The sequence below is a fragment of the Schistocerca gregaria genome, chromosome 3, assembly GCF_023897955.1.
Source record: "Schistocerca gregaria isolate iqSchGreg1 chromosome 3, iqSchGreg1.2, whole genome shotgun sequence".
Taxonomy (NCBI): domain Eukaryota; kingdom Metazoa; phylum Arthropoda; class Insecta; order Orthoptera; family Acrididae; genus Schistocerca; species Schistocerca gregaria.
In genome coordinates, this window is record NC_064922.1 from 26,252,663 (window position 1) to 26,277,221 (window position 24,559).

The 24,559-nt window shown below is 46.7% G+C and overlaps 26 non-coding genes across 26 annotated transcripts; all 26 read left to right on the forward strand.

Annotated features, from left to right (window-relative positions):
* Positions 1-219: 219 nt before the first annotated feature.
* On the forward strand, positions 220-291 carry Trnat-agu (transfer RNA threonine (anticodon AGU)). The gene has a single exon. It is a non-coding gene; the product is annotated as a tRNA-Thr (tRNA).
* A 517-nt stretch (positions 292-808) lies between these two features.
* On the forward strand, positions 809-881 carry Trnar-ucg (transfer RNA arginine (anticodon UCG)). Its single transcript has one exon. It is a non-coding gene; the product is annotated as a tRNA-Arg (tRNA).
* A 450-nt stretch (positions 882-1,331) lies between these two features.
* Positions 1,332-1,404, forward strand: Trnak-cuu (transfer RNA lysine (anticodon CUU)). The gene has a single exon. It is a non-coding gene; the product is annotated as a tRNA-Lys (tRNA).
* Positions 1,405-1,742: 338 nt separating this feature from the next.
* Trnat-agu (transfer RNA threonine (anticodon AGU)) lies at positions 1,743-1,814 on the forward strand. Its single transcript has one exon. It is a non-coding gene; the product is annotated as a tRNA-Thr (tRNA).
* Positions 1,815-2,341: 527 nt separating this feature from the next.
* On the forward strand, positions 2,342-2,414 carry Trnar-ucg (transfer RNA arginine (anticodon UCG)). The gene has a single exon. It is a non-coding gene; the product is annotated as a tRNA-Arg (tRNA).
* An 861-nt stretch (positions 2,415-3,275) lies between these two features.
* On the forward strand, positions 3,276-3,347 carry Trnat-agu (transfer RNA threonine (anticodon AGU)). The gene has a single exon. It is a non-coding gene; the product is annotated as a tRNA-Thr (tRNA).
* A 504-nt stretch (positions 3,348-3,851) lies between these two features.
* Positions 3,852-3,924, forward strand: Trnar-ucg (transfer RNA arginine (anticodon UCG)). The gene has a single exon. It is a non-coding gene; the product is annotated as a tRNA-Arg (tRNA).
* A 450-nt stretch (positions 3,925-4,374) lies between these two features.
* Trnak-cuu (transfer RNA lysine (anticodon CUU)) lies at positions 4,375-4,447 on the forward strand. The gene has a single exon. It is a non-coding gene; the product is annotated as a tRNA-Lys (tRNA).
* Positions 4,448-4,785: 338 nt separating this feature from the next.
* Positions 4,786-4,857, forward strand: Trnat-agu (transfer RNA threonine (anticodon AGU)). The gene has a single exon. It is a non-coding gene; the product is annotated as a tRNA-Thr (tRNA).
* Positions 4,858-5,382: 525 nt separating this feature from the next.
* Positions 5,383-5,455, forward strand: Trnar-ucg (transfer RNA arginine (anticodon UCG)). Its single transcript has one exon. It is a non-coding gene; the product is annotated as a tRNA-Arg (tRNA).
* Positions 5,456-6,316: 861 nt separating this feature from the next.
* Trnat-agu (transfer RNA threonine (anticodon AGU)) lies at positions 6,317-6,388 on the forward strand. Its single transcript has one exon. It is a non-coding gene; the product is annotated as a tRNA-Thr (tRNA).
* A 517-nt stretch (positions 6,389-6,905) lies between these two features.
* On the forward strand, positions 6,906-6,978 carry Trnar-ucg (transfer RNA arginine (anticodon UCG)). The gene has a single exon. It is a non-coding gene; the product is annotated as a tRNA-Arg (tRNA).
* Positions 6,979-7,428: 450 nt separating this feature from the next.
* On the forward strand, positions 7,429-7,501 carry Trnak-cuu (transfer RNA lysine (anticodon CUU)). Its single transcript has one exon. It is a non-coding gene; the product is annotated as a tRNA-Lys (tRNA).
* Positions 7,502-8,438: 937 nt separating this feature from the next.
* Trnar-ucg (transfer RNA arginine (anticodon UCG)) lies at positions 8,439-8,511 on the forward strand. Its single transcript has one exon. It is a non-coding gene; the product is annotated as a tRNA-Arg (tRNA).
* Positions 8,512-9,372: 861 nt separating this feature from the next.
* Positions 9,373-9,444, forward strand: Trnat-agu (transfer RNA threonine (anticodon AGU)). Its single transcript has one exon. It is a non-coding gene; the product is annotated as a tRNA-Thr (tRNA).
* A 7,202-nt stretch (positions 9,445-16,646) lies between these two features.
* On the forward strand, positions 16,647-16,719 carry Trnar-ucg (transfer RNA arginine (anticodon UCG)). The gene has a single exon. It is a non-coding gene; the product is annotated as a tRNA-Arg (tRNA).
* A 1,437-nt stretch (positions 16,720-18,156) lies between these two features.
* On the forward strand, positions 18,157-18,229 carry Trnar-ucg (transfer RNA arginine (anticodon UCG)). The gene has a single exon. It is a non-coding gene; the product is annotated as a tRNA-Arg (tRNA).
* Positions 18,230-18,679: 450 nt separating this feature from the next.
* Positions 18,680-18,752, forward strand: Trnak-cuu (transfer RNA lysine (anticodon CUU)). Its single transcript has one exon. It is a non-coding gene; the product is annotated as a tRNA-Lys (tRNA).
* Positions 18,753-19,090: 338 nt separating this feature from the next.
* Positions 19,091-19,162, forward strand: Trnat-agu (transfer RNA threonine (anticodon AGU)). Its single transcript has one exon. It is a non-coding gene; the product is annotated as a tRNA-Thr (tRNA).
* A 1,036-nt stretch (positions 19,163-20,198) lies between these two features.
* Positions 20,199-20,271, forward strand: Trnak-cuu (transfer RNA lysine (anticodon CUU)). The gene has a single exon. It is a non-coding gene; the product is annotated as a tRNA-Lys (tRNA).
* A 908-nt stretch (positions 20,272-21,179) lies between these two features.
* Trnar-ucg (transfer RNA arginine (anticodon UCG)) lies at positions 21,180-21,252 on the forward strand. The gene has a single exon. It is a non-coding gene; the product is annotated as a tRNA-Arg (tRNA).
* A 450-nt stretch (positions 21,253-21,702) lies between these two features.
* Trnak-cuu (transfer RNA lysine (anticodon CUU)) lies at positions 21,703-21,775 on the forward strand. Its single transcript has one exon. It is a non-coding gene; the product is annotated as a tRNA-Lys (tRNA).
* A 338-nt stretch (positions 21,776-22,113) lies between these two features.
* Positions 22,114-22,185, forward strand: Trnat-agu (transfer RNA threonine (anticodon AGU)). The gene has a single exon. It is a non-coding gene; the product is annotated as a tRNA-Thr (tRNA).
* Positions 22,186-22,701: 516 nt separating this feature from the next.
* On the forward strand, positions 22,702-22,774 carry Trnar-ucg (transfer RNA arginine (anticodon UCG)). The gene has a single exon. It is a non-coding gene; the product is annotated as a tRNA-Arg (tRNA).
* Positions 22,775-23,223: 449 nt separating this feature from the next.
* Positions 23,224-23,296, forward strand: Trnak-cuu (transfer RNA lysine (anticodon CUU)). Its single transcript has one exon. It is a non-coding gene; the product is annotated as a tRNA-Lys (tRNA).
* A 942-nt stretch (positions 23,297-24,238) lies between these two features.
* Positions 24,239-24,311, forward strand: Trnar-ucg (transfer RNA arginine (anticodon UCG)). The gene has a single exon. It is a non-coding gene; the product is annotated as a tRNA-Arg (tRNA).
* Positions 24,312-24,559: the final 248 nt, after the last annotated feature.

A 24,559-nucleotide genomic window follows, 5' to 3' on the forward strand; every position in this document is an offset into this window, starting at 1 on the left:
GAAGGTGAAGGTGATTTTGTAGACATGTGTGAAAGTCATGTTCTGAAGTGCAGGTGATTTTGTTTGGAGAGAACATCGGCTACGTGTCAGATGTGTATCCAAGCAGTAATGGGTCGCCATAGCTGCAAATATTTGTGAAAAATATGAAGTGTTGTCAGCTGAAGTCTGAAGATTCAGACGACCGTACGGACGAAGTACGCAAAAGTTCCGCTAGGCCGCGCCTCTTTAGCTCAGTGGTAGAGCACTGGTCTAGTAAACCAGGAGTCGTGAGTTCCATCCTCACAGGAGGAAGACGAATTTTGGAAATCAGTTGCGCGTCATGGCCGTATAGCAAACAGTATCTGTGATGGCGAACAATTAGCGAGAGGCGTTTTATTAAGAATTACTCTCAGATGTGATTAAGGCGAATGGCGCTGATAAAGCATTTGCCAAAGCGGTACGGCATAAGGTGGGACGAGGCATTCTGAATTACATTTTATAGATGTATTTCTCACAAATCCCTGAGCCTCCCGCGGTCGTCGTCTTCGTCGTCGTGGGTCGTCGTCGTCGTCGCCGCCGCCGCTTCTGCAGAATTAGCAAATGGCCATCGTAGCAAATGCGGCGAGGGACACCCTGCCATCGATTCCGATTGCGCAAAGTGTGTGGTCTTGTTTTCCTGTCTATGTTTGGTCGGTCTCGTAAGAGGTTGAATGTAACGAATGGGTGGGAAAGAGTAAGGGGCAGCGGCTGTGTGGAACGAAAACACAATTCCTCAGGGGGTGTGAGCGTTTCGAGATGAATCGTATATAAGTTATACTTGGTCGTCAGTGACCGTGTGGCCTAATGGATAAGGCGTCGGACTTCGGATCCGAAGATTGCAGGTTCGAATCCTGTCACGGTCGTGTTTTTCCAGTTCTGAGAAACAAACATACCGTTTTAATGTAGCAATTGTGCAGTACGAAACCGTCTGAATGTTGCTGTTGACCATTTTGTGCTTGAAGATGGTCTTGAGCTTGAAACACACACAAGAAGACCGGTGTTAACTAGCGAAATGGTCGGCAGAGTGCCCTCACCGCGAGGTTTGACTGGCACTTGCACATCTAAAACAACGTCGGAAAGTAACTCGTTCGGCTTTTGAGTCACGTCAAGTATGTGTGTTAATTTTGACGCCGCTAGCTCTGCAGATTGTCATGCAATTCCTTTACCTCTCAGAAATGATTATGAAATAAAAGTGAAGTACGTGACGAGTGTCGTTAGGAAAACATTAGGCAGCATGGAGAGATTCTGTATGGGACCAACCAACCCAAACGAGTACTGTGTGATCTGCTACCCAGGAGGTACCCAACGAGGCAGCACGGCTAGCTCAGTCGGTAGAGCATGAGACTCTTAATCACAGGGTCGTGGGTTCGAGCCCTTCGCTGGGCGGAACGGAATTTTTCTCCACTGCAGATGTAAATTACCGATTTTCTGATTAACGTGATGTAATGGAAATAGCAACTTTAAAATTTGCCTACGTCTCAATCAGTCGCAAGAAAACTGTATTTGAAGGTGAAGGTGATTTTGTAGACATGTGTGAAAGTCATGTTCTGAAGTGCAGGTGATTTTGTTTGGAGAGAACATCGGCTACGTGTCAGATGTGTATCCAAGCAGTAATGGGTCGCCATAGCTGCAAATATTAGTGAAAAATATGAAGTGTTGTCAGCTGAAGTCTGAAGATTCAGACGACCGTACGGACGAAGTACGCAAAAGTTCCGCTAGGCCGCGCCTCTTTAGCTCAGTGGTAGAGCACTGGTCTAGTAAACCAGGAGTCGTGAGTTCCATCCTCACAGGAGGAAGACGAATTTTGGAAATCAGTTGCGCGTCATGGCCGTATAGCAAACAGTATCTGTGATGGGGAACAATTAGCGAGAGGCGTTTTATTAAGAATTACTCTCAGATGTGATTAAGGCGAATGGCGCTGATAAAGCATTTTGCCAAAGCGGTACGGCATAAGGTGGGACGAGGCATTCTGAATTACATTTTATAGATGTATTTCTCACAAATCTCTGAGCCTCCCGCGGTCGTCGTCTTCGTCGTCGTCGTCGTCGTCGTCGTCGTCGTCGCCTCCGCCGCCGTTTTCTGCAGAATTAGCAAATGGCCATCGTAGCAAATGCGGCGAGGGACACCCTGCCATCGATTCCGATTGCGCAAAGTGTGTGGTCTTGTTTTCCTGTCTATGTTTGGTCGGTCTCGTAAGAGGTTGAATGTAACGAATGGGTGGGAAAGAGTAAGGGGCAGCGGCTGTGTGGAACGAAAACACAATTCCTCAGGGGGTGTGAGCGTTTCGAGATAAATCGTATATAAGTTATACTTGGTCGTCAGTGACCGTGTGGCCTAATGGATAAGGCGTCGGACTTCGGATCCGAAGATTGCAGGTTCGAATCCTGTCACGGTCGTGTTTTTCCAGTTCTGAGAAACAAACATACCGTTTTAATGTAGCAATTGTGCAGTACGAAACAGTCTGAATGTTGCTGTTGACCATTTTGTGCTTGAAGATGGTCTTGAGCTTGAAACACACACAAGAAGACCGGTGTTAACTAGCGAAATGGTCGGCAGAGCGCCCTCACCGCGAGGTTTGACTGGCACTTGCACATCTAAAACAACGTCGGTAAGTAACTCGTTCGGCTTTTGAGTCACGTCAAGTATGTGTGTTAATTTTGACGCCGCTAGCTCTGCAGATTGTCATGCAATTCCTTTACCTCTCAGAAATGATTATGAAATAAAAGTGAAGTACGTGACGAGTGTCGTTAGGAAAACATTAGGCAGCATGGAGAGATTCTGTATGGGACCAACCAACCCAAACGAGTACTGTGTGATCTGCTACCCAGGAGGTACCCAACGAGGCAGCACGGCCAGCTCAGTCGGTAGAGCGTGAGACTCTTAATCACAGGGTCGTGGGTACGAGCCCTTCGCTGGGCGGAACGGAATTTTTCTCCACTGCAGATGTAAATTACCGATTTTCTGATTAACGTGATGTAATGGAAATAGCAACTTTAAAATTTGCCTACGTCTCAATCAGTCGCAAGAAAACTGTATATGAAGGTGAAGGTGATTTTGTAGACATGTGTGAAAGTCATGTTCTGAAGTGCAGGTGATTTTGTTTGGAGAGAACATCGGCTACGTGTCAGATGTGTATCCAAGCAGTAATGGGTCGCCATAGCTGCAAATATTTGTGAAAAATATGAAGTGTTGTCAGCTGAAGTCTGAAGATTCAGACGACCGTACGGACGAAGTACGCAAAAGTTCCGCTAGGCCGCGCCTCTTTAGCTCAGTGGTAGAGCACTGGTCTAGTAAACCAGGAGTCGTGAGTTCCATCCTCACAGGAGGAAGACGAATTTTGGAAATCAGTTGCGCGTCATGGCCGTATAGCAAACAGTATCTGTGATGGCGAACAATTAGCGAGAGGCGTTTTATTAAGAATTACTCTCAGATGTGATTAAGGCGAATGGCGCTGATAAAGCATTTGCCAAAGCGGTACGGCATAAGGTGGGACGAGGCATTCTGAATTACATTTTATAGATGTATTTCTCAGAAATCTCTGAGCCTCCCGCGGTCGTCGTCGTCGTCGTCGTTGTCGCCGCCGCCGCTTCTGCAGAATTAGCAAATGGCCATCGTAGCAAATGCGGCGAGGGACACCCTGCCATCGATTCCGATTGCGCAAAGTGTGTGGTCTTGTTTTCCTGTCTATGTTTGGTCGGTCTCGTAAGAGGTTGAATGTAACGAATGGGTGGGAAAGAGTAAGGGGCAGCGGCTGTGTGGAACGAAAACACAATTCCTCAGGGGGTGTGAGCGTTTCGAGATGAATCGTATATAAGTTATACTTGGTCGTCAGTGACCGTGTGGCCTAATGGATAAGGCGTCGGACTTCGGATCCGAAGATTGCAGGTTCGAATCCTGTCACGGTCGTGTTTTTCCAGTTCTGAGAAACAAACATACCGTTTTAATGTAGCAATTGTGCAGTACGAAACCGTCTGAATGTTGCTGTTGACCATTTTGTGCTTGAAGATGGTCTTGAGCTTGAAACACACACAAGAAGACCGGTGTTAACTAGCGAAATGGTCGGCAGAGTGCCCTCACCGCGAGGTTTGACTGGCACTTGCACATCTAAAACAACGTCGGAAAGTAACTCGTTCGGCTTTTTAGTCACGTCAAGTATGTGTGTTAATTTTGACGCCGCTAGCTCTGCAGATTGTCATGCAATTCCTTTACCTCTCAGAAATGATTATGAAATAAAAGTGAAGTACGTGACGAGTGTCGTTAGGAAAACATTAGGCAGCATGGAGAGATTCTGTATGGGACCAACCAACCCAAACGAGTACTGTGTGATCTGCTACCCAGGAGGTACCCAACGAGGCAGCACGGCTAGCTCAGTCGGTAGAGCATGAGACTCTTAATCACAGGGTCGTGGGTTCGAGCCCTTCGCTGGGCGGAACGGAATTTTTCTCCACTGCAGATGTAAATTACCGATTTTCTGATTAACGTGATGTAATGGAAATAGCAACTTTAAAATTTGCCTACGTCTCAATCAGTCGCAAGAAAACTGTATTTGAAGGTGAAGGTGATTTTGTAGACATGTGTGAAAGTCATGTTCTGAAGTGCAGGTGATTTTGTTTGGAGAGAACATCGGCTACGTGTCAGATGTGTATCCAAGCAGTAATGGGTCGCCATAGCTGCAAATATTAGTGAAAAATATGAAGTGTTGTCAGCTGAAGTCTGAAGATTCAGACGACCGTACGGACGAAGTACGCAAAAGTTCCGCTAGGCCGCGCCTCTTTAGCTCAGTGGTAGAGCACTGGTCTAGTAAACCAGGAGTCGTGAGTTCCATCCTCACAGGAGGAAGACGAATTTTGGAAATCAGTTGCGCGTCATGGCCGTATAGCAAACAGTATCTGTGATGGGGAACAATTAGCGAGAGGCGTTTTATTAAGAATTACTCTCAGATGTGATTAAGGCGAATGGCGCTGATAAAGCATTTGCCAAAGCGGTACGGCATAAGGTGGGACGAGGCATTCTGAATTACATTTTATAGATGTATTTCTCACAAATCTCTGAGCCTCCCGCGGTCGTCGTCGTCGTCTTCGTCGTCGTCGTCGTCGTCGTCGTCGTCGCCGCCGCCGCTTCTGCAGAATTAGCAAATGGCCATCGTAGCAAATGCGGCGAGGGACACCCTGCCATCGATTCCGATTGCGCAAAGTGTGTGGTCTTGTTTTCCTGTCTATGTTTGGTCGGTCTCGTAAGAGGTTGAATGTAACGAATGGGTGGGAAAGAGTAAGGGGCAGCGGCTGTGTGGAACGAAAACACAATTCCTCAGGGGGTGTGAGCGTTTCGAGATAAACCGTATATAAGTTATACTTGGTCGTCAGTGACCGTGTGGCCTAATGGATAAGGCGTCGGACTTCGGATCCGAAGATTGCAGGTTCGAATCCTGTCACGGTCGTGTTTTTCCAGTTCTGAGAAACAAACATACCGTTTTAATGTAGCAATTGTGCAGTACGAAACCGTCTGAATGTTGCTGTTGACCATTTTGTGCTTGAAGATGGTCTTGAGCTTGAAACACACACAAGAAGACCGGTGTTAACTAGCGAAATGGTCGGCAGAGTGCCCTCACCGCGAGGTTTGACTGGCACTTGCACATCTAAAACAACGTCGGAAAGTAACTCGTTCGGCTTTTGAGTCACGTCAAGTATGTGTGTTAATTTTGACGCCGCTAGCTCTGCAGATTGTCATGCAATTCCTTTACCTCTCAGAAATGATTATGAAATAAAAGTGAAGTACGTGACGAGTGTCGTTAGGAAAACATTAGGCAGCATGGAGAGATTCTGTATGGGACCAACCAACCCAAACGAGTACTGTGTGATCTGCTACCCAGGAGGTACCCAACGAGGCAGCACGGCCAGCTCAGTCGGTAGAGTATGAGACTCTTAATCACAGGGTCGTGGGTTCGAGCCCTTCGCTGGGCGGAACGGAATTTTTCTCCACTGCAGATGTAAATTACCGATTTTCTGATTAACGTGATGTAATGGAAATAGCAACTTTAAAATTTGCCTACGTCTCAATCAGTCGCAAGAAAACTGTATATGAAGGTGAAGGTGATTTTGTAGACATGTGTGAAAGTCATGTTCTGAAGTGCAGGTGATTTTGTTTGGAGAGAACATCGGCTACGTGTCAGATGTGTATCCAAGCAGTAATGGGTCGCCATAGCTGCAAATATTTGTGAAAAATATGAAGTGTTGTCAGCTGAAGTCTGAAGATTCAGACGACCGTACGGACGAAGTACGCAAAAGTTCCGCTAGGCCGCGCCTCTTTAGCTCAGTGGTAGAGCACTGGTCTAGTAAACCAGGAGTCGTGAGTTCCATCCTCACAGGAGGAAGACGAATTTTGGAAATCAGTTGCGCGTCATGGCCGTATAGCAAACAGTATCTGTGATGGCGAACAATTAGCGAGAGGCGTTTTATTAAGAATTACTCTCAGATGTGATTAAGGCGAATGGCGCTGATAAAGCATTTGCCAAAGCGGTACGGCATAAGGTGGGACGAGGCATTCTGAATTACATTTTATAGATGTATTTCTCACAAATCCCTGAGCCTCCCGCGGTCGTCGTCTTCGTCGTCGTGGGTCGTCGTCGTCGTCGCCGCCGCCGCTTCTGCAGAATTAGCAAATGGCCATCGTAGCAAATGCGGCGAGGGACACCCTGCCATCGATTCCGATTGCGCAAAGTGTGTGGTCTTGTTTTCCTGTCTATGTTTGGTCGGTCTCGTAAGAGGTTGAATGTAACGAATGGGTGGGAAAGAGTAAGGGGCAGCGGATGTGTGGAACGAAAACACAATTCCTCAGGGGGTGTGAGCGTTTCGAGATGAATCGTATATAAGTTATACTTGGTCGTCAGTGACCGTGTGGCCTAATGGATAAGGCGTCGGACTTCGGATCCGAAGATTGCAGGTTCGAATCCTGTCACGGTCGTGTTTTTCCAGTTCTGAGAAACAAACATACCGGTTTAATGTAGCAATTGTGCAGTACGAAACCGTCTGAATGTTGCTGTTGACCATTTTGTGCTTGAAGATGGTCTTGAGCTTGAAACACACACAAGAAGACCGGTGTTAACTAGCGAAATGGTCGGCAGAGTGCCCTCACCGCGAGGTTTGACTGGCACTTGCACATCTAAAACAACGTCGGAAAGTAACTCGTTCGGCTTTTTAGTCACGTCAAGTATGTGTGTTAATTTTGACGCCGCTAGCTCTGCAGATTGTCATGCAATTCCTTTACCTCTCAGAAATGATTATGAAATAAAAGTGAAGTACGTGACGAGTGTCGTTAGGAAAACATTAGGCAGCATGGAGAGATTCTGTATGGGACCAACCAACCCAAACGAGTACTGTGTGATCTGCTACCCAGGAGGTACCCAACGAGGCAGCACGGCTAGCTCAGTCGGTAGAGCATGAGACTCTTAATCACAGGGTCGTGGGTTCGAGCCCTTCGCTGGGCGGAACGGAATTTTTCTCCACTGCAGATGTAAATTACCGATTTTCTGATTAACGTGATGTAATGGAAATAGCAACTTTAAAATTTGCCTACGTCTCAATCAGTCGCAAGAAAACTGTATTTGAAGGTGAAGGTGATTTTGTAGACATGTGTGAAAGTCATGTTCTGAAGTGCAGGTGATTTTGTTTGGAGAGAACATCGGCTACGTGTCAGATGTGTATCCAAGCAGTAATGGGTCGCCATAGCTGCAAATATTAGTGAAAAATATGAAGTGTTGTCAGCTGAAGTCTGAAGATTCAGACGACCGTACGGACGAAGTACGCAAAAGTTCCGCTAGGCCGCGCCTCTTTAGCTCAGTGGTAGAGCACTGGTCTAGTAAACCAGGATTCGTGAGTTCCATCCTCACAGGAGGAAGACGAATTTTGGAAATCAGTTGCGCGTCATGGCCGTATAGCAAACAGTATCTGTGATGGGGAACAATTAGCGAGAGGCGTTTTATTAAGAATTACTCTCAGATGTGATTAAGGCGAATGGCGCTGATAAAGCATTTTGCCAAAGCGGTACGGCATAAGGTGGGACGAGGCATTCTGAATTACATTTTATAGATGTATTTCTCACAAATCTCTGAGCCTCCCGCGGTCGTCGTCTTCGTCGTCGTCGTCGTCGTCGTCGTCGTCGTCGCCGCCGCCGCCGTTTTCTGCAGAATTAGCAAATGGCCATCGTAGCAAATGCGGCGAGGGACACCCTGCCATCGATTCCGATTGCGCAAAGTGTGTGGTCTTGTTTTCCTGTCTATGTTTGGTCGGTCTCGTAAGAGGTTGAATGTAACGAATGGGTGGGAAAGAGTAAGGGGCAGCGGCTGTGTGGAACGAAAACACAATTCCTCAGGGGGTGTGAGCGTTTCGAGATAAATCGTATATAAGTTATACTTGGTCGTCAGTGACCGTGTGGCCTAATGTATAAGGCGTCGGACTTCGGATCCGAAGATTGCAGGTTCGAATCCTGTCACGGTCGTGTTTTTCCAGTTCTGAGAAACAAACATACCGTTTTAATGTAGCAATTGTGCAGTACGAAACCGTCTGAATGTTGCTGTTGACCATTTTGTGCTTGAAGATGGTCTTGAGCTTGAAACACACACAAGAAGACCGGTGTTAACTAGCGAAATGGTCGGCAGAGTGCCCTCACCGCGAGGTTTGACTGGCACTTGCACATCTAAAACAACGTCGGAAAGTAACTCGTTCGGCTTTTGAGTCACGTCAAGTATGTGTGTTAATTTTGACGCCGCTAGCTCTGCAGATTGTCATGCAATTCCTTTACCTCTCAGAAATGATTATGAAATAAAAGTGAAGTACGTGACGAGTGTCGTTAGGAAAACATTAGGCAGCATGGAGAGATTCTGTATGGGACCAACCAACCCAAACGAGTACTGTGTGATCTGCTACCCAGGAGGTACCCAACGAGGCAGCACGGCCAGCTCAGTCGGTAGAGCATGAGACTCTTAATCACAGGGTCGTGGGTTCGAGCCCTTCGCTGGGCGGAACGGAATTTTTCTCCACTGCAGATGTAAATTACCGATTTTCTGATTAACGTGATGTAATGGAAATAGCAACTTTAAAATTTGCCTACGTCTCAATCAGTCGCAAGAAAACTGTATATGAAGGTGAAGGTGATTTTGTAGACATGTGTGAAAGTCATGTTCTGAAGTGCAGGTGATTTTGTTTGGAGAGAACATCGGCTACGTGTCAGATGTGTATCCAAGCAGTAATGGGTCGCCATAGCTGCAAATATTTGTGAAAAATATGAAGTGTTGTCAGCTGAAGTCTGAAGATTCAGACGACCGTACGGACGAAGTACGCAAAAGTTCCGCTAGGCCGCGCCTCTTTAGCTCAGTGGTAGAGCACTGGTCTAGTAAACCAGGAGTCGTGAGTTCCATCCTCACAGGAGGAAGACGAATTTTGGAAATCAGTTGCGCGTCATGGCCGTATAGCAAACAGTATCTGTGATGGCGAACAATTAGCGAGAGGCGTTTTATTAAGAATTACTCTCAGATGTGATTAAGGCGAATGGCGCTGATAAAGCATTTGCCAAAGCGGTACGGCATAAGGTGGGACGAGGCATTCTGAATTACATTTTATAGATGTATTTCTCACAAATCCCTGAGCCTCCCGCGGTCGTCGTCTTCGTCGTCGTGGGTCGTCGTCGTCGTCGCCGCCGCCGCTTCTGCAGAATTAGCAAATGGCCATCGTAGCAAATGCGGCGAGGGACACCCTGCCATCGATTCCGATTGCGCAAAGTGTGTGGTCTTGTTTTCCTGTCTATGTTTGGTCGGTCTCGTAAGAGGTTGAATGTAACGAATGGGTGGGAAAGAGTAAGGGGCAGCGGCTGTGTGGAACGAAAACACAATTCCTCAGGGGGTGTGAGCGTTTCGAGATGAATCGTATATAAGTTATACTTGGTCGTCAGTGACCGTGTGGCCTAATGGAGCCAGCGCGCTGCGGCAGGAAGTGTTTACGTCAGGCGGTGAGTCGCGTGCTTACAGCGTCTGCTTATTAGTATTCGTTCCGTTCTGTAGGATCTGATATGGGATTATGAATCCGACTAACAGGAAAGATACCTTGAAGTTTACCTTTGATAGGAACTTTTCGAAACCAAATTCGTTTGAAGTTGAAGCATGGTTAGAGGAAACAGCTAAGATTACTTTTGATGACATTGTAGGGATAAATTTCTCTATCGTGACTAGTGTTGTTTATGTGAAATTAACGTCCTCTGAACTGTGTGATAGAATTGTGGAGTCCAGTGGAGGTGTACTGAAGTTTAAACATAGCGATGGTACCGTCAGTGACGTCAGCATTACGCATGCTGGACTGGGCATCCGAACGGCACGTATTTTCGAACTCCCGTTTGAAATATCAGCCGCGCAAATAAATTCTGCCTTAACACCTTACGGGAGGGTCATTAACAATTTTGCGGAGCGTTGGTCCAAAGCCCACAAATTTCCGGTGCTTAACGGCGTCAGGCAGGTTAAGATCGATCTACAGAAGCACATACCTTCATATATTTACGTAGGTGGACATCGCGGAATTGTCATATATGATGGGCAGCCAAAAACGTGTGCCGGCTGTGGTGCGCCCGGCCACGTGCGCTCTGACTGTATACAAAGACGCGTGACGCAGATACCTGTCGGTGAAGCCGCTAGCCCCCCTGTGACGACGGCACTGCCACTGACATACGCTGTCGCGGCTTCTGGTCTTCCACCCGCGACCCCGCCTGTAGATACCCCTCGTTTGAATGATGTTTTGGCCGATAACGTCGAAGAACCGAGTGCTGACGCGGCACCGCCGCTACCACACTCAGAGATGGAGGTAACGACGGATGACTCCCCAGTGGTTGATGCCACTGGTACTGAGGATGAAGTAGACGCTGTGTTCCCGGCGGATCAACCCCAGAGTCAACAGTCCACTTCGGATGTTGATGATACTGCGAACCCTAACAGGAAGCCTTCCAAAAAGAAGCGGAGACTTGCACATCAAGGAGCTAATCAGCTCGCCCCACAGCTCCGCGACAAAGCGAAACGAATAAGCAGCCAAATGAGTCAGAACACTTCTGAACCCTCTGAAGTTGGTCTCCCTGCGTCTGGTCGAATGGACATTGATCCTGTAGTGTCTCCCCCTGTGAATCCACGACGGGTGGAAGATAGTGATACCTCGAGTAGAGTCGTTTTGCCGGATACCCACGCTCAAGGAAACGCAGGATCGCTATTGTCAGAGGCCACTCTCACTGGGAATTGGGCACAGGAAATGGAAGTATTGGATGCGAGCAATGATGCGGCTGTCATGCGGACCATTGAGACGGAATCTTCGGCACCCCCCACAGAGCGGCATACACCAACCGTACCGGGAACTACAGGAACTCCGACTGACGCGCTTGGCCTCAATTTCGTTAGCCATCCTTCTAAGACTGTTTAATTAATAGTATGTGCCTTCTCCCATGAACGAGCCCCAAGCCTATAAAATTGCCACGTTAAACATCAATAAGATACAGTCGTACTGGCGGCTCCGTAATTTACAAGATTTTGTATACGCAGCGGATATCGATATTCTGTTACTTCAAGAAGTCGCTGCGATTGAACTTGACCGAATAACTGGTTATACTACTCTCTCCAATTCCGGGAGCGGTGCGAATTTAGGGACAGCGATTCTGTTAAAAGAAGGGATTGTAGCGACCGACGCAGAAAAACTGCCTGATCATAGAGGGATCGCTGTCACTTTCCATCGGACACGCATAATCAATGTTTACGCCCCGTCCGGCAGTAGCAATAGGCGTGCTAGGGCTGAGTTCTTCACAAGCGCCATAGTCCCACTTTTTAGGGGAACCTACGATCGTATAATTTTTGCGGGTGACTTCAATTGTGTCTTAAGTCCAAAAGACCAGACGCCTAATTTTAACACATCTGGAGAACTAGAACGTATCGTCCAAGAAATGAACCTCATTGACACATGGGAGCATACGCACGGAGCGGCACCTGGGTTCACTCATGTCACGAACCACTCTGCAAGCCGGCTAGACAGAATCTATGTATCGGCGTGTATGAAGACTCAAGTCCTCCAATCCGAAGTTTGGCCCACAATTTTTTCCGATCATGCCGCATATATTTGTACTGTTCACATGGTCAAGCAAGGCACATTTCGCGGCAGAGGTTTCTGGAAACTTAACAATGCTCTCCTTAACGATGTTGACTGTCACCGTGTCTTTAACGCAACATGGGAGGCATGTGAACGACGGGTTGCACAGTATGCCTCCGTTACTGAATGGTGGATAACACATGCCAAACCAACTTTATCAAAAATGTTTAAACGCTACGCTCGGGACAAATCCTGGTGGCAACGGCAAACGTCTGAGTTTTATTTTACTTGTCTCAGGGAGCTTTACCAGTCCGATGTGACTGTACCTGAAATTTTATGCAGATTAAAAAAATTAAGGCAAAATTATTAAAACTTCAGCGGCAGCAGGCAGAAGGCTTTCAAATAAGGTCCAGGCCCCAGAATGTGATAGACGACGAAATGACATCCATGTTTCACGTCATTCGTGAAAATAAGAGGGGGCGGCGGAGATTAATAACTCGTCTTCAGTTGAGTGAAGGCGTTGCGCTCACGCGGCAACAAGACATACGTAACGCACTTCACAATCACCTGGCAGATCTCCTGGCAACGACACATACCGACGATGGAACTCACGATGAATTACTCAATAACTTGCAAAGGTCTTTGGGTGCTGCTGAAGTCGAAACTCTCATGCGAGAAATTGATGAAGACGAATTGGATTCTGCGCTATCACGAAGTCCGAAAAATAAATCGCCCGGACCCGACGGTCTCACTGCCGAATTTTATCTTACTTTCTGCGACAAATTAAAGCCCAAGTTGTTGAGTATGTTTAATGAAATTTTACGGCCTGATTTTAATGTTCCTCAGGCTCTCGTGGAAGGCATCGTGGTTTTAATCCCTAAACGCCCAATGTGCAGTTCTGTTGACGATTTTCGGCCGCTTACTTTACTGAACAGTGACTACAAAATTTTAGCACGTATTATTTCTAATAGATTGAAAATGTTGATGAATACTGTCATTGGTCAGTACCAGACCAGCGTAGGTGTCGGTAGGACGATCTTCCAAAATTTGTCTCAATACAGGGACGTTATAGCCATTGCAGATGCGTGCAAGATACGGTGTGCGCTAGTTTCCCTTGACTTTTCAAAGGCATTCGACAGAGTAAACCATCAGTTTCTCATCCGGACGATGCATGCCATGGGATTTCCACTACGTTTTATCAATCTTATACATGAGCTCCTTCGTAAAGGAGTAACTCGACTCATGGTGAATGGCCAGCTGAGCGCATCAATTAATATTACTAATTCAGTGCGACAGGGATGCCCTATGTCAATGGCCTTGTTTGCCATTGCCATTGAGCCTTTGCTTGTCACCTTGACACAGCGTCTACAAGGATTAACCATCCACGGCATTAAGATTGTTTGTACTGCATATGCGGATGACGTCGGATTTTTGGTCATGGACGAAGGTGAAGTCGAGGAAGCCCTTCAGATCGTCAAAAACTACGAACTTGTTGCGGGTGCGAAGTTGAATGCCAGGAAATCTGGCATCATGAACATAGGACGCGGCATCTCGCTGCACCATCACGGTCAGTTGCAACTAATTTCTAAAATGAAATGCCTTGGTATTGAGTACAGGAGCAACATACAGCACACAATTGCGGTGAACTATAGGAATCTCCTGGCAAGTATGCGTGCTTGCATGCAGACCCACTACCTAAGAAGCCTTGATGAACTGCAGAAAGTCACCTTCGCTAATGTCTACCTCACCTCAAAGATTAACTACGTTGCACAAGTACTGCCCATGCCACAGGAGACAGCGAAGCGTATGATGTCCGCTCTAGGCCATTTTGTCACACGTGGACACATTTTTAAAGTCAAGTACGATACGCTCACTCTCTCCACGACCGATGGAGGCTTAAATTTAACAGATGTTCGTTCCAAGTCACGAGCTTTGTACGTATGCACCACCTACAAACGGTGGAGGTCGTTACCGAACAGTCTAACGGCTCACTTGTTAACCGAAATAGCGACGGCCTGCCTGCAGCCTCCCGTCTCTGTTCAACATATTCCGCCTGCGCTGACTCACTTTAAGAGCTTTTTCATTGAGTTCAGTTACGTACGGTCAACTCTCCCAGAAAATGAGCTTTCCGTGGTGAAGTTAGTTTATAATAAACTACTGGCAACCAAGAACAGGAACAACATCGAACACAAATACCCCAATCATCGCTGGCCAGTGATATGGAAAAACATACATAGCCGTGATTTACCAACGTCAGTGAAAGCCTCTTGGTACAGGGTCGTGAACCGTAAAATAAGTACCAATTCACGACTTCATGCTCTACATTTGGCTGACTCACCTTTGTGCCTAACGTGCAATTTGCCTGATACTGATGAACATCGTTTTCTGTGCACCACTGTCCAAGCAGTTTGGCCATGCATTCGCCGGAAACTGGCTACGATTATGAGGACTTCCCAGCTTTGTATTAAACCTGAAGATTTCCTGTATCCGGATTCAGTGCCGTACCCGAACACCAAACGGAACTCTGTCAATTGGTTGAAGGGTCATTATGTTCATTATTTACAGACGCAAGAACCCAAGAGTGAGGCGGCGTTCTGTCTTTACCTGGCATTACAGTTTCACATACTTTCACAGACGAGACATTACAGGAAACGATATGCGAATTTTTTAGAAGTCGTTCTTCGATGAAAGAAGTATTTTTTTCTTTCCTTCATTCTACATTGCTTTGTTTTTCTTTCTTTTCTTCTTCAAATGTCACAGTGACGTATACTGAACAGTGTTACGACAAGAACTATTTTATTTTCTTCTGTTTTTCTAGCGGACCAGAGTTCCTTTTCATTTTCTATAAAAAAATTATCTTTGGTTTGGAAATCGGAATAGTTCAGAAGAATAAGTAATTCAGAAATCATGGCAGATGAAGCCGACGCCGATGAAGGCGATTTATGGCAAGCGCAAGGCGGGGCTGAAGGGGAGGAAGGAGGCCCTAAACTTAAATAAAAATAAAAAAAAAAAAAAAAAAATGGATAAGGCGTCGGACTTCGGATCCGAAGATTGCAGGTTCGAATCCTGTCACGGTCGTGTTTTTCCAGTTCTGAGAAACAAACATACCGTTTTAATGTAGCAATTGTGCAGTACGAAACCGTCTGAATGTTGCTGTTGACCATTTTGTGCTTGAAGATGGTCTTGAGCTTGAAACACACACAAGAAGACCGGTGTTAACTAGCGAAATGGTCGGCAGAGTGCCCTCACCGCGAGGTTTGACTGGCACTTGCACATCTAAAACAACGTCGGAAAGTAACTCGTTCGGCTTTTTAGTCACGTCAAGTATGTGTGTTAATTTTGACGCCGCTAGCTCTGCAGATTGTCATGCAATTCCTTTACCTCTCAGAAATGATTATGAAATAAAAGTGAAGTACGTGACGAGTGTCGTTAGGAAAACATTAGGCAGCATGGAGAGATTCTGTATGGGACCAACCAACCCAAACGAGTACTGTGTGATCTGCTACCCAGGAGGTACCCAACGAGGCAGCACGGCCAGCTCAGTCGGTAGAGCATGAGACTCTTAATCACAGGGTCGTGGGTTCGAGCCCTTCGCTGGGCGGAACGGAATTTTTCTCCACTGCAGATGTAAATTACCGATTTTCTGATTAACGTGATGTAATGGAAATAGCAACTTTAAAATTTGCCTACGTCTCAATCAGTCGCAAGAAAACTGTATATGAAGGTGAAGGTGATTTTGTAGACATGTGTGAAAGTCATGTTCTGAAGTGCAGGTGGTTTTGTTTGGAGAGAACATCGGCTACGTGTCAGATGTGTATCCAAGCAGTAATGGGTCGCCATAGCTGCAAATATTAGTGAAAAATATGAAGTGTTGTCAGCTGAAGTCTGAAGATTCAGACGACCGTACGGACGAAGTACGCAAAAGTTCCGCTAGGCCGCGCCCCTTTAGCTCAGTGGTAGAGCACTGGTCTAGTAAACCAGGAGTCGTGAGTTCCATCCTCACAGGAGGAAGACGAATTTTGGAAATCAGTTGCGCGTCATGGCCGTATAGCAAACAGTATCTGTGATGGCGAACAATTTGCGAGAGGCGTTTTATTAAGAATTACTCTCAGATGTGATTAAGGCGAATGGCGCTGATAAAGCATTTGCCAAAGCGGTACGGCATAAGGTGGGACGAGGCATTCTGAATTACATTTTATAGATGTATTTCTCACAAATCTCTGAGCCTCCCGCGGTCGTCGTCTTCGTCGTCGTCGTCGTCGTCGTCGTCGCCGCCGCCGCTTCTGCAGAATTAGCAAATGGCCATCGTAGCAAATGCGGCGAGGGACACCCTGCCATCGATTCCGATTGCGCAAAGTGTGTGGTCTTGTTTTCCTGTCTATGTTTGGTCGGTCTCGTAAGAGGTTGAATGTAACGAATGGGTGGGAAAGAGTAAGGGGCAGCGGCTGTGTGGAACGAAAACACAATTCCTCAGGGGGTGTGAGCGTTTCGAGATAAATCGTATATAAGTTATACTTGGTCGTCAGTGACCGTGTGGCCTAATGGATAAGGCGTCGGACTTCGGATCCGAAGATTGCAGGTTCGAATCCTGTCACGGTCGTGTTTTTCCAGTTCTGAGAAACAAACATACCGTTTTAATGTAGCAATTGTGCAGTACGAAACCGTCTGAATGTTGCTGTTGACCATTTTGTGCTTGAAGATGGTCTTGAGCTTGAAACACACACAAGAAGACCGGTGTTAACTAGCGAAATGGTCGGCAGAGTGCCCTCACCGCGAGGTTTGACTGGCACTTGCACATCTAAAACAACGTCGGATAGTAACTCGTTTGGCTTTTGAGTCACGTCAAGTATGTGTGTTAATTTTGACGCCGCTAGCTCTGCAGATTGTCATGCAATTCCTTTACCTCTCAGAAATGATTATGAAATAAAAGTGAAGTACGTGACGAGTGTCGTTAGGAAAACATTAGGCAGCATGGAGAGATTCTGTATGGGACCAACCAACCCAAACGAGTACTGTGTGATCTGCTACCCAGGAGGTACCCAACGAGGCAGCACGGCCAGCTCAGTCGGTAGAGCATGAGACTCTTAATCACAGGGTCGTGGGTTCGAGCCCTTCGCTGGGCGGAACGGAATTTTTCTCCACTGCAGATGTAAATTACCGATTTTCTGATTAACGTGATGTAATGGAAATAGCAACTTTAAAATTTGCCTACGTCTCAATCAGTCGCAAGAAAACTGTATATGAAGGTGAAGGTGATTTTGTAGACATGTGTGAAAGTCATGTTCTGAAGTGCAGGTGGTTTTGTTTGGAGAGAACATCGGCTACGTGTCAGATGTGTATCCAAGCAGTAATGGGTCGCCATAGCTGCAAATATTAGTGAAAAATATGAAGTGTTGTCAGCTGAAGTCTGAAGATTCAGACGACCGTACGGACGAAGTACGCAAAAGTTCCGCTAGGCCGCGCCCCTTTAGCTCAGTGGTAGAGCACTGGTCTAGTAAACCAGGAGTCGTGAGTTCCATCCTCACAGGAGGAAGACGAATTTTGGAAATCAGTTGCGCGTCATGGCCGTATAGCAAACAGTATCTGTGATGGCGAACAATTAGCGAGAGGCGTTTTATTAAGAATTACTCTCAGATGTGATTAAGGCGAATGGCGCTGATAAAGCATTTGCCAAAGCGGTACGGCATAAGGTGGGACGAGGCATTCTGAATTACATTTTATAGATGTATTTCTCACAAATCTCTGAGCCTCCCGCGGTCGTCGTCTTCGTCGTCGTCGTCGCCGCCGCCGCTTCTGCAGAATTAGCAAATGGCCATCGTAGCAAATGCGGCGAGGGACACCCTGCCATCGATTCCGATTGCGCAAAGTGTGTGGTCTTGTTTTCCTGTCTATGTTTGGTCGGTCTCGTAAGAGGTTGAATGTAACGAATGGGTGGGAAAGAGTAAGGGGCAGCGGCTGTGTGGAACGAAAACACAATTCCTCAGGGGGTGTGAGCGTTTCGAGATGAATCGTATATAAGTTACACTTGGTCGTCAGTGACCGTGTGGCCTAATGGATAAGGCGTCGGACTTCGGATCCGAAGATTGCAGGTTCGAATCCTGTCACGGTCGTGTTTTTCCAGTTCTGAGAAACAAACATACCGTTTTAATGTAGCAATTGTGCAGTACGAAACCGTCTGAATGTTGCTGTTGACCATTTTGTGCTTGAAGATGGACTTGAGCTTGAAACACACACAAGAAGACCGGTGTTAACTAGCGAAATGGTCGGCAGAGTGCCCTCACCGCGAGGTTTGACTGGCACTTGCACATCTAAAACAACGTCGGAAAGTAACTCGTTCGGCTTTTGAGTCACGTCAAGTATGTGTGTTAATTTTGACGCCGCTAGCTCTGCAGATTGTCATGCAATTCCTTTACCTCTCAGAAATGATTATGAAATAAAAGTGAAGTACGTGACGAGTGTCGTTAGGAAAACATTAGGCAGCATGGAGAGATTCTGTATGGGACCAACCAACCCAAACGAGTACTGTGTGATCTGCTACCCAGGATGTACCCAACGAGGCAGCACGGCTAGCTCAGTCGGTAGAGCATGAGACTCTTAATCACAGGGTCGTGGGTTCGAGCCCTTCGCTGGGCGGAACGGAATTTTTCTCCACTGCAGATGTAAATTACCGATTTTCTGATTAACGTGATGTAATGGAAATAGCAACTTTAAAATTTGCCTACGTCTCAATCAGTCGCAAGAAAACTGTATTTGAAGGTGAAGGTGATTTTGTAGACATGTGTGAAAGTCATGTTCTGAAGTGCAGGTGATTTTGTTTGGAGAGAACATCGGCTACGTGTCAGATGTGTATCCATGCAGTAATGGGTCGCCATAGCTGCAAATATTAGTGAAAAATATGAAGTGTTGTCAGCTGAAGTCTGAAGATTCAGACGACCGTACGGACGAAGTACGCAAAAGTTCCGCTAGGCCGCGCCTCTTTAGCTCAGTGGTAGAGCACTGGTCTAGTAAACCAGGAGTCGTGAGTTCCATCCTCACAGGAGGAAGACGAATTTTGGAAATCAGTTGCGCGTCATGGCCGTATAGCAAACAGTATCTGTGATGGCGAACAATTTGCGAGAGGCGTTTTATTAAGAATTACTCTCAGATGTGATTAAGGCGAATGGCGCTGATAAAGCATTTGCCAAAGCGGTACGGCATAAGGTGGGACGAGGCATTCTGAATTACATTTTACAGATGTATTTCTCACAAATCTCTGAGCCTCCCGCGGTCGTCGTCTTCGTCGTCGTCGTCATCGTCGTCGTCGCCGCCGCTTCTGCAGAATTAGCAAATGGCCATCGTAGCAAATGCGGCGAGGGACACCCTGCCATCGATTCCGATTGCGCAAAGTGTGTGGCCTTGTTTTCCTGTCTATGTTTGGTCGGTCTCGTAAGAGGTTGAATGTAACGAATGGGTGGGAAAGAGTAAGGGGCAGCGGCTGTGTGGAACGAAAACACAATTCCTCAGGGGGTGTGAGCGTTTCGAGATGAATCGTATATAAGTTATACTTGGTCGTCAGTGACCGTGTGGCCTAATGGATAAGGCGTCGGACTTCGGATCCGAAGACTGCATTTTCGAATCCTGTCACGGTCGTGTTTTTCCAGTTCTGAGAAACAAACATACCGTTTTAATGTAGCAATTGTGCAGTATGAAACCGTCTGAATGTTGCTGTTGACCATTTTGTGCTTGAAGATGGTCTTGAGCTTGAAACACACACATGAAGACCGGTGTTAACTAGCGAAATGGTCGGCAGAGTGCCCTCACCGCGAGGTTTGACTGGCACTTGCACATCTAAAACAACGTCGGAAAGTAACTCGTTCGGCTTTTGAGTCACGTCAAGTATGTGTGTTAATTTTGACGCCGCTAGCTCTGCAGATTGTCATGCAATTCTTTTACCTCTCAGAAATGATTATGAAATAAAAGTGAAGTACGTGACGAGTGTCGTTAGGAAAACATTAGGCAGCATGGAGAGATTCTGTATGGGACCAACGAACCCAAACGAGTACTGTGTGATCTGCTACCCAGGAGGTACCCAACGAGGCAGCATGGCTAGCTCAGTCGGTAGAGCATGAGACTCTTAATCACAGGGTCGTGGGTTCGAGCCCTTCGCTGGGCGGAACGGAATTTTTCTCCACTGCAGATGTAAATTACCGATTTTCTGATTAACGTGATGTAATGGAAATAGCAACTTTAAAATTTGCCTACGTCTCAATCAGTCGCAAGAAAACTGTATTTGAAGGTGAAGGTGATTTTGTAGACATGTGTGAAAGTCATGTTCTGAAGTGCAGGTGATTTTGTTTGGAGAGAACATCGGCTACGTGTCAGATGTGTATCCAAGCAGTAATGGGTCGCCATAGCTGCAAATATTAGTGAAAAATATGAAGTGTTGTCAGCTGAAGTCTGAAGATTCAGACGACCGTACGGACGAAGTACGCAAAAGTTCCGCTAGGCCGCGCCTGTTTAGCTCAGTGGTAGAGCACTGGTCTAGTAAACCAGGAGTCGTGAGTTCCATCCTCACAGGAGGAAGACGAATTTTGGAAATCAGTTGCGCGTCATGGCCGTATAGCAAACAGTATCTGTGATTGCGAACAATTAGCGAGAGGCGTTTTATTAAGAATTACTCTCAGATGTGATTAAGGCGAATGGCGCTGATAAAGCATTTGCCAAAGCGGTACGGCATAAGGTGGGACGAGGCATCCTGAATTACATTTTATAGATGTATTTCTCACAAATCTCTGAGCCTCTCGCGGTCGTCGTCGTCGTCGTCGCCGCCGCCGCTTCTGCAGAATTAGCAAACGGCCATCGTAGCAAATGCGGCGAGGGACATCCTGCCATCCATTCCGATTGCGCAAAGTGTGTGGTCTTGTTTTCCTGTCTATGTTTGGTCGGTCTCGTAAGAGGTTGAATGTAACGAATGGGTGGGAAAGAGTAAGGGGCAGCGGCTGTGTGGAACGAAAACACAATTCCTCAGGGGGTGTGAGCGTTTCGAGATGAATCGTATATAAGTTATACTTGGTCGTCAGTGACCGTGTGGCCTAATGGATAAGGCGTCGGACTTCGGATCCGAAGATTGCAGGTTCGAATCCAGTCACGGTCGTGTTTTTCCAGTTCTGAGAAACAAACATACCGTTTTAATGTAGCAATTGTGCAGTACGAAACCGTCTGAATATTGCTGTTGACCATTTTGTGCTTGGAGGTGGTCTTGAGCTAGAAACACACACAAGAAGACCGGTGTTAACTAGCGAAATGGTCGGCAGAGTGCCCTCACCGCGAGGTTTGACTGGCACTTGCACATCTAAAACAACGTCGGAAAGTAACTCGTTCGGCTTTTGAGTCACGTCAAGTATGTGTGTTAATTTTGACGCCGCTAGCTCTGCAGATTGTCATGCAATTCCTTTACCTCTCAGAAATGATTATGAAATAAAAGTGAAGTACGTGACGAGTGTCATTAGGAAAACATTAGGCAGCATGGAGAGATTCTGTATGGGACCAACCAACCCAAACGAGTACTGTGTGATCTGCTACCCAGGAGATACCCAACGAGGCAGCACGGCTAGCTCAGTCGGTAGAGCATGAGACTCTTAATCACAGGGTCGTGGGTTCGAGCCCTTCGCTGGGCGGAACGGAATTTTTCTCCACTGCAGATGTAAATTACCGATTTTCTGATTAACGTGATGTAATGGAAATAGCAACTTTAAAATTTGCCTACGTCTCAATCAGTCGCAAGAAAACTGTATTTGAAGGTGAAGGTGATTTTGTAGACATGTGTGAAAGTCATGTTCTGAAGTGCAGGTGATTTTGTTTGGAGAGAACATCGGCTACGTGTCAGATGTGTATCCAAGCAGTAATGGGTCGCCATAGCTGCAAATATTAGTGAAAAATATGAAGTGTTGTCAGCTGAAGTCTGAAGATTCAGACGACCGTACGGACGAAGTACGCAAAAGTTCCGCTAGGCCGCGCCTCTTTAGCTCAGTGGTAGAGCACTGGTCTAGTAAACCAGGAGTCGTGAGTTCCATCCTCACAGGAGGAAGACGAATTTTGGAAATCAGTTGCGCGTCATGGCCGTATAGCAAACAGTATCTGTGATGGCGAACAATTAGCGAGAGGCGTTTTATTAAGAATTACTCTCAGATGTGATTAAGGCGAATGGCGCTGATAAAGCATTTGCCAAAGCGGCACGGCATAAGGTGGGACGAGGCATTCTGAATTACATTTTATAGATGTATTTCTCACAAATCTCTGAGCCTCCCGCGGTCGTCGTCTTCGTCGTCGTCGTCGTCGTCGTCGTCGCCGCCGCCGCTTCTGCAGAATTAGCAAATGGCCATCGTAGCAAATGCGGCGAGGGACACCCTGCCATCGATTCCGATTGCGCAAAGTGTGTGGTCTTGTTTTCCTGTCTATGTTTGGTCGGTCTCGTAAGAGGTTGAATGTAACGAATGGGTGAGAAAGAGTAAGGGGCAGCGGCTGTGTGGAACGAAAACACAATTCCTCAGGGGGTGTGAGCGTTTCGAGATGAATCGTATATAAGATATACTTGGTCGTCAGTGACCGTGTGGCCTAATGGATAAGGCGTCGGACTTCGGATCCGAAGATTGCAGGTTCGAATCCTGTCACGGTCGTGTTTTTCCAGTTCTGAGAAACAAACATACCGTTTTAATGTAGCAATTGTGCAGTACGAAACCGTCTGAATGTTGCTGTTGACCATTTTGTGCTTGAAGATGGTCTTGAGCTTGAAACACACACAAGAAGACCGGTGTTAACTAGCGAAATGGTCGGCAGAGTGCCCTCACCGCGAGGTTTGACTGGCACTTGCACATCTAAAACAATGTCGGAAAGTAACTCGTTCGGCTTTTGAGTCACGTCAAGTATGTGTGTTAATTTTGACGCCGCTAGCTCTGCAGATTGTCATGCAATTCCTTTACTCTCAGAAATGATTATGAAATAAAAGTGAAGTACGTGACAAGTGTCGTTAGGAAAACATTAGGCAGCATGGAGAGATTCTGTATGGGACCAACCAACCCAAACGAGTACTGTGTGATCTGCTACCCAGGAGGTACCCAACGAGGCAGCACGGCTAGCTCAGTCGGTAGAGCATGAGACTCTTAATCACAGGGCCGTGGGTTCGAGCCCTTCGCTGGGCGGAACGGAATTTTTCTCCACTGCAGATGTAAATTACCGATTTTCTGATTAACGTGATGTAATGGAAATAGCAACTTTAAAATTTGCCTACGTCTCAATCAGTCGCAAGAAAACTGTATTTGAAGGTGAAGGTGATTTTGTAGACATGTGAAAGTCATGTTCTGAAGTGCAGGTGGTTTTGTTTAGAGAACATCGGCTACGTGTCAGATGTGTAGCCAAGCAGTAATGGGTCGCCATAGCTGCTAATATTAGTCAAAAATATGAAGTGTTGTCAGCTGAAGTCTGATGATTCAGACGACCGTGCGGCGAAGTACGCAAAAGTTCCGCTAGGCCGCGCCTCTTTAGCTCAGTGGTAGAGCACTGGTCTAGTAAACCAGGAGTCGTGAGTTCCATCCTTACAGGAGGAAGACGAATTTTGGAAATCAGTTGCGCGTCATGGCCGTATAGCAAACAGTATCTGTGATGGCGAACAATTAGCGAGAGGCGTTTTATTAAGAATTACTCTCAGATGTGATTAAGGCGAATGGCGCTGATAAAGCATTTGCCAAAGCGGTACGGCATAAGGTGGGACGAGGCATTCTGAATTACATTTTATAGATGTATTTCTCACAAATCTCTGAGCCTCCCGCGGTCGTCGTCTTCGTCGTCGTCGACGTTGTCGTCGTCGTCGTCGTCGTCGTCGTCGTCGCCGCCGCCGCTTCTGCAGAATTAGCAAATGGCCATCGTAGCAAATGCGGCGAGGGACACCCTGCCATCTATTCCGATTGCGCAAAGTGTGTGGTCTTGTTTTCCTGTCTATGTTTGGTCGGTCTCGTAAGAGGTTGAATGTAACGAATGGGTGAGAAAGAGTAAGGGGCAGCGGCTGTGTGGAACGAAAACACAATTCCTCTGGGGGTGTGAGCGTTTCGAGATGAATCGTATATAAGATATACTTGGTCGTCAGTGACCGTGTGGCCTAATGGATAAGGCGTCGGACTTCGGATCCGAAGATTGCAGGTTCGAATCCTGTCACGGTCGTGTTTTTCCAGTTCTGAGAAACAAACATACCGTTTTAATGTAGCAATTGTGCAGTACGAAACCGTCTGAATGTTGCTGTTGACCATTTTGTGCTTGAAGATGGTCTTGAGCTTGAAACACACACAAGAAGACCGGTGTTAACTAGCGAAATGGTCGGCAGAGTGCCCTCACCGCGAGGTTTGACTGGCACTTGCACATCTAAAACAATGTCGGAAAGTAACTCGTTCGGCTTTTGAGTCACGTCAAGT